Genomic DNA, 6,158 nt, shown 5'->3' on the forward strand with positions numbered 1-6,158 from the left:
GTTAGGACAAAAATAGCAGATCTACCATAACCCACACACGCTAGACTAAACTTGCTGCTGCAGGTACTTGCCACAGTAGTCAACGTCTAAGCGCCAGGCGTCATCTCTCAGCAGCTTATGTAGGCAGCCCTTGATGTTGATGGTGGGGCAGCTGGACTGACTGGAATCAGCCAAACCTGTGCTGGCTGCTGGCTGAGGGAGAAGCCCGGCCCTCGCCCTAGGATGTCGTGCAGGGGAGGGACTGGGGACGTGAGGAGCTTGTGGCACAACAGTACTGCTCGGGGGGGGGGGGGGGGGGGGGGGGGGGGGGGGGGGGTACTGCTCGATTGCTGCTCGTGTTTTGGTCGGCTCCGTGTTCGTTTTGTGTTTCGTTTGTGGTTTTTGTTGCAGATTTCCAGTGCTCGACGTGTGCTTCCGTGTGCTCTTGCTTCCTGGATTGGCAGTGGATGTCACCCCCCCCCCCCAAAAAAAAAACCTCATGTATGCGTATGTATGCGTATGTATGCGTATGTATGCGTATGTATGCGTATGTATGCGTATATATTTGTATATATATTAAATATAGTATTAATGCACATATATATGCCTTAAGTTTGTACCGGCATGGTATCAACCATTTATTAATATGTGTGACAAGGTAAAAAAAAAAAAAAAAAAAAGAAGTCGTCCAACAGGGCCTTCCCTGTCTGCAAGGTAGGACTGGGGCACCCAGCTACGGTCTTCAGGGCCAAAGCCCTCCTAGTCCACCAAGTACTGGAAAAATCCCGTCCCCGATGACGGACAGCGAGCAGCTTCCGAACCGTCCAAAAAGGGTCACCATCTGGTAGGACCCGAGGGGGCGGAGGAGCAGACACAGGGGGAGACAGAGTGCTGGTGGCTACCGGCTTAAAGGGGACCTATTATGGCATTTAATGTATATTTTAAACAGGCCTTGAATGTCTTAAAAACAATCTAAAGCTTGTTTTTTCTACATAAAACAGAAATTCAGCCTGTGGGCCATGTCTCTAGTTTTACCGCTTCTAACCTCTTTTCTGTGAGTAATCCTGCAACCCAGTCTCATATAAAAACGTACCCTGGCTACATTGGTCCAAAGTGCAAAGACGTAGAGGGGTTACAATATTAGCCCTTGAAATGTATAACTGTTACATTTTTCTAGAATAATGTAAAACTGGAACGTTTTAATAACGTGAAATGGTTAAATTTTTGGTTGCTGGACAGTGCTGTGAAAAAAATCAATATTTTGAGTTAGTTTCTGCATAGAAATGCGTTTTGATTACATTTCTAGCAATACATATTTCACTTTCATAATATTCACTCAGTAAATGTATATAATCTCTTGCTTGCTCGTGGTTACAAGGTTTTTTCAGATCTCGTCAGAATAATGTAAAACTGGAACGTTTTAATAACGTGAAATGGTTACATTTTTGGTTGCTGGACACACTGTGAAAAAAATCAATATTTTGAGTTAGTTTCTGCATAGAAATGCGTTTTGATTACATTTCTAGCAATACATATTTCACTTTCATAATATTCACTCAGTAAATGTATATAATCTCTTGCTTGCTTGTGGTTGCAAGGTTTTTTCAGATCTCGTCAGAATAATGTAAAACTGGAACGTTTTAATAACGTGAAATGGTTACATTTTTGGTTGCTGGACACGCTGTGGAAAAAATCAATATTTTGAGTTATAGTCCGGTTCACTATGTTCAGATACATGGGTTTGTAGGATGAAGACGGGGATTTGTAAAACTATACATTTTTGGAAACCTTATAACCTAACGAATCAGAAAACCAATGTTGCCATTTTTTTCGAGGTAGTTATAGCGGCCATCTTGGATCTTTAAAAATGGCTTCTTTCAAAAATGAATTTCTCAATATCTTGCCTCCTAGATGGCCTAAAATCAAGATTGCAATGGTTAAATATTATATTTTTGGGGCAAGGAATCCAATTGAGCTGATCACATTGTAAATGAGACATATGGGTGGGTATTTTGCATTTTAATCATATCTTACATTGTTTTACATGATCAAATGGCGTTATTATTGGTCCAAATGTAGCTGGTTTGACTGAGACATGCAGAGATTTCTATGGTATTTTGTACGATGGTCCATATATTCCCAATAAAATAAAAATATCCCTATATAGGTGTATATTCTCTGTTCACTTAATATGTCACCTTCAAAAACAATTTCACTGGCTTAATCTACATCTCTGGCGGTGAAAAAACGGATGGTGCCAAAACATCTCGGATGAATCCAGGTATGTTGCTTTATCATGTTATCAGTGTAATGTTGATGTTAGGCCTACACAGCATGGCTAAGGTTAATGCTTGTTAGCAAATGTGTTGTGTCAACTGCAATGTTAATTATTTTTGTCAGAAGCTGTAAAATGATTTCTTGATATTATTTGTCCAATATATTTGAATTCTTTAGGGAGTAGCTGTGCACTGAGCAGGGAAATAAATAGGCCCACAGTGAACCAGGCTGTGTCTCAGATCCATGCAGGTATGTTGCTTCATCAGTGTAATGTTGATATAGCTTAATGCTAGTTAGCAAATGCATTGTGTCAACTGCAATGTTAATTATTTTTATCAGAAGCTGTAAAATCATTTCTTGATATTATTTGTCCAATATATTTGAATTCTTTAGGGAGTAGCTGTGCACTGAGCAGAGAAATAAATAGGCCCACAGTGAACCAGGCTGTGTCTCAGATCCATGCAGGTATGTTGCTTCATCAGTGTAATGTTGATGTTAGGCCTACACAGCATGGCTAAGGTTAATGCTAGTTAGCAAATGTGTTGTGCCAACTGCAATGTTAATTATTTTTTATCAGAAGCTGTAAAATGATTTCTTAATATTATTTGTCCAATATATTTGAATTCTTTAGGGAGTAGCTGTGCACTGAGCAGGTAAATACACAGGCCTACAGTGAAACAGGCTGTCTCAGATCCAGGTATGTTGCTTTACTTATGAGTAGTAGACCTACAGGGTAGTTCTGTTCGCAATTCCCAAATGTCGCATAATATTCGTAGTAGCCTAATGGTGGTTGTATGTTAATGGGTGATGTATATGCTTAATTATTGCAGACCTACATCAGGGTAACATGAGCAAGTCTCAGCTTGGAGCAGATAGTCTGCACCAGGAAACAAACTGGAAGCTCTGCATACTCTGCCAAGTTGATGACCAAAGTAAAGGACAATTGGTATTAAAGCCTAGAATAAATTCCTACCAGAAGATAATAAATACAGTACAGGAGAGAGCCAGCTTCAGTGATGCGACCTATGAAGAAATTCAATGGAGGCTTAAGGACATCACAAAAGAAGAGCTTTGTGAAAAGCAAGCATTTTGGCATCGCAGCTGTTACATGGAGGCAACCCACAAGGGACACACAGGCTTCACGTCGAAACCACTCCAGTGCACAGCTCATGTTCTTCTCCCCGGACACAGATGTACTTGTGTTGGTTGTTGCAAATTATGAAATCTTGCTGGAAAATACTTGTGTTTCCATGGCATCTGGGATTTTGGAAGTGAAGCCAATATGGAATGCTCTTGGTGCAGCTCGAGCAAAAGCTTTGCCAGTGTTTCACGCATTTACAGGAGCAGACAACACAGGACGCTTTTCTAGAATAGGCAAAGCTACCTGGTTTAGCATCTACCTCAAAGCTGATGACCATGCAATCAAGGCTCTTCAAATGCTTTCTGAGACTAAGAAAGTGACAGAGAATCTCCACTCTACATTAGCTAGGTTTGTTTGCACTGTATACTCTCCAAAAGGGATCCAAATTGACAACATCCCTGAACTGAGGTGGCATCTCTTCTGCAAGCACATGGCAGAAAGTGAGAAGCTTCCACCCACACTTGGTGCTCTCAAGCAGCATGTCCTAAGGGCCCATGTCCAAGCCCGCGTGTGGGGTCAGGCTGACATCGCTCAGCAAGAGTTCCTTGATCCACTACAGAACGGCTACCACAAGGACAAGGACGGCCAGCTAAAACCAGTCACAACTGAGCTCCTCCCTGCACCAAAGGCCATCATTGAAATGGTCAGATGTCAGTGTAAAGCAGACTGTTCTTCACTCAGATGTTCTTGTAATTCAGTGGGGCTCCCCTGCACAGAACTATGTCAGTGTAGCTCTGACTGCCAGAATGAAGAAGACTGTCGTGATATCATGTATGCAAGTGACAGTGATGATGACATTGAATATGCTGCAATATAGACATATCAGGAATGAGAAATAATTGAACATTCAATGTACAGAGGATATTGTGTGTATAGTTTATATATAGTTGTTTTGGGTTTTTTGTGTGGTGGGGAGGCTAGCTTTTAGTGTTTGACCCCAAACTTTGTCCTACATCCCCCGAATTTCATGTCAAAGTGACTGATGATGTCATAGTGTGTCATGATGATGTGCGATGAAAAGAGTGCCACCTTTTGTTGTTAAATGCTTGATTAAAGGACCCTCAAATGGGCAAGTTGTTTCCTGTCTTTTAACATTTGTGATAAAGTGTTTGTGAATTATGCCATTGTTTGGATGATATACATATCCGGATTACCAGAAAATAACCTTTAATCATGTAATAATGCTAATTGCCAACCCATAGATTGCTCATTTACAATGGAAAACACCTCCATTGGATTCCTTGCCCAATTCCTTGCCTCAGAATGCAGATTTAACCACTCCAATCTTGATTTTAGGTCATCTAGGAGGCAAAATATTGAGAAATTCGTTTTTGAAAGAAGCCATTTTTAAAGATCCAAGATGGCCACTATAACGACCTCGAAAAAAATGGCAACATTGGTTTTCTGATTCGTTAGGTTATAAGGTTTCCAAAAATATATAGTTTTACAAATCCCCGTCTTCATCCTACAAATTTACCTAAGGAACCTGACTATTAGTTTCTGCATAGAAATGCGTTTTGATTAGATTTATAGCAATACATATTTCAATTTCATAATATTCACTCAATAAATGTACATAATCTCTTGCTTGCTCTGGTTGCAAGGTTTTTTCAGATCTCGTCAGAATAATGTAAAACTGGAACTTTTTAATAACGTGAAATCGTTACATTTTTGGTTGCTGGACAGTGCTGTGAAAAAAAAAATCAATATCTTGAGTTAGTTTCTGCATATTAATGCGTTTTGATTACATTTCTAGCAATACATATTTCAATTTCATAATATTCACTCAATAAATGTACATAATCTCTTGCTTGCTCTGGTTGCAAGGTTTTTTCAGATTTCGTCAGAATACCCTGGCTACGGTGGTCCAAAGTGCAAAAACGTAGAGGGGTTACAATATTCAACCCAGTCTCACAGGAAAACGTGGTACAGGCTACGTTGGTCCACATTGCAAAACGTGGCCAATGTTACGATTTGCCCTCCTAAAACGTGAGATGTGAACGCGTTCCGTGGCTCATTCATTTTAATAGCTTTCGTTAGGTTTCGTTTCTGTCACGTGACTTTCAAGTTTTCGGCTGTGGAGGAAAAATAAAATTGCTGCCATTTCTTTGATTCTCGGTCTAAATTGCAATATTTTAAGATAGTTTCGCCATGAAAAGCAGATTTTATCATATTCATAGCAAGAAATATATTTTGGTTATTTTACCCTCATTTAATGGATCTTATTGACGGAAATGTATGAACCATGTGCTTGTTTTACTTCCTTTGAGTAATAAAACCACCAATTCTCTTGCATGGCCCCGTTATTAAAATATATGCCAGGCCCAGTGCTTAATTTGTAAAGTGGGAGGTCCCGGAGCGCAGACGATGAGTGGCTCCGGTGCGAGAGAAAAAAAACACACACACACACACACTGTTGAACTGTCCGTTTTGACGTTAACGGCGATTTTCACAATGATATCTGCAACATTTCTTAAGGCAGAAACACCACTGTATTACACAACATTAGTGGGTTAATTTCCTGCACATCAATTTTCATGTTTTTCCCTTCGATTGTGAGAAAAAAAAGAGTTGTTTCATCCTGAGAGCATCATGCCAGCCAATCAGAATCCTGGAAAAAACATCAACAAATGACACGTGTAACTTCCAGGCTGATTTATGGTTCCGCGTTACACCAACGCAGAGCCTACGGCGGAAGTGATACTAGTAGCTGATTGGCCGATATGTGATCATCATCATCATCATCACCACAACCATCGTC

This window comes from Cololabis saira, chromosome 13 (assembly GCF_033807715.1).
Source record: "Cololabis saira isolate AMF1-May2022 chromosome 13, fColSai1.1, whole genome shotgun sequence".
NCBI lineage: Eukaryota > Metazoa > Chordata > Actinopteri > Beloniformes > Belonidae > Cololabis > Cololabis saira.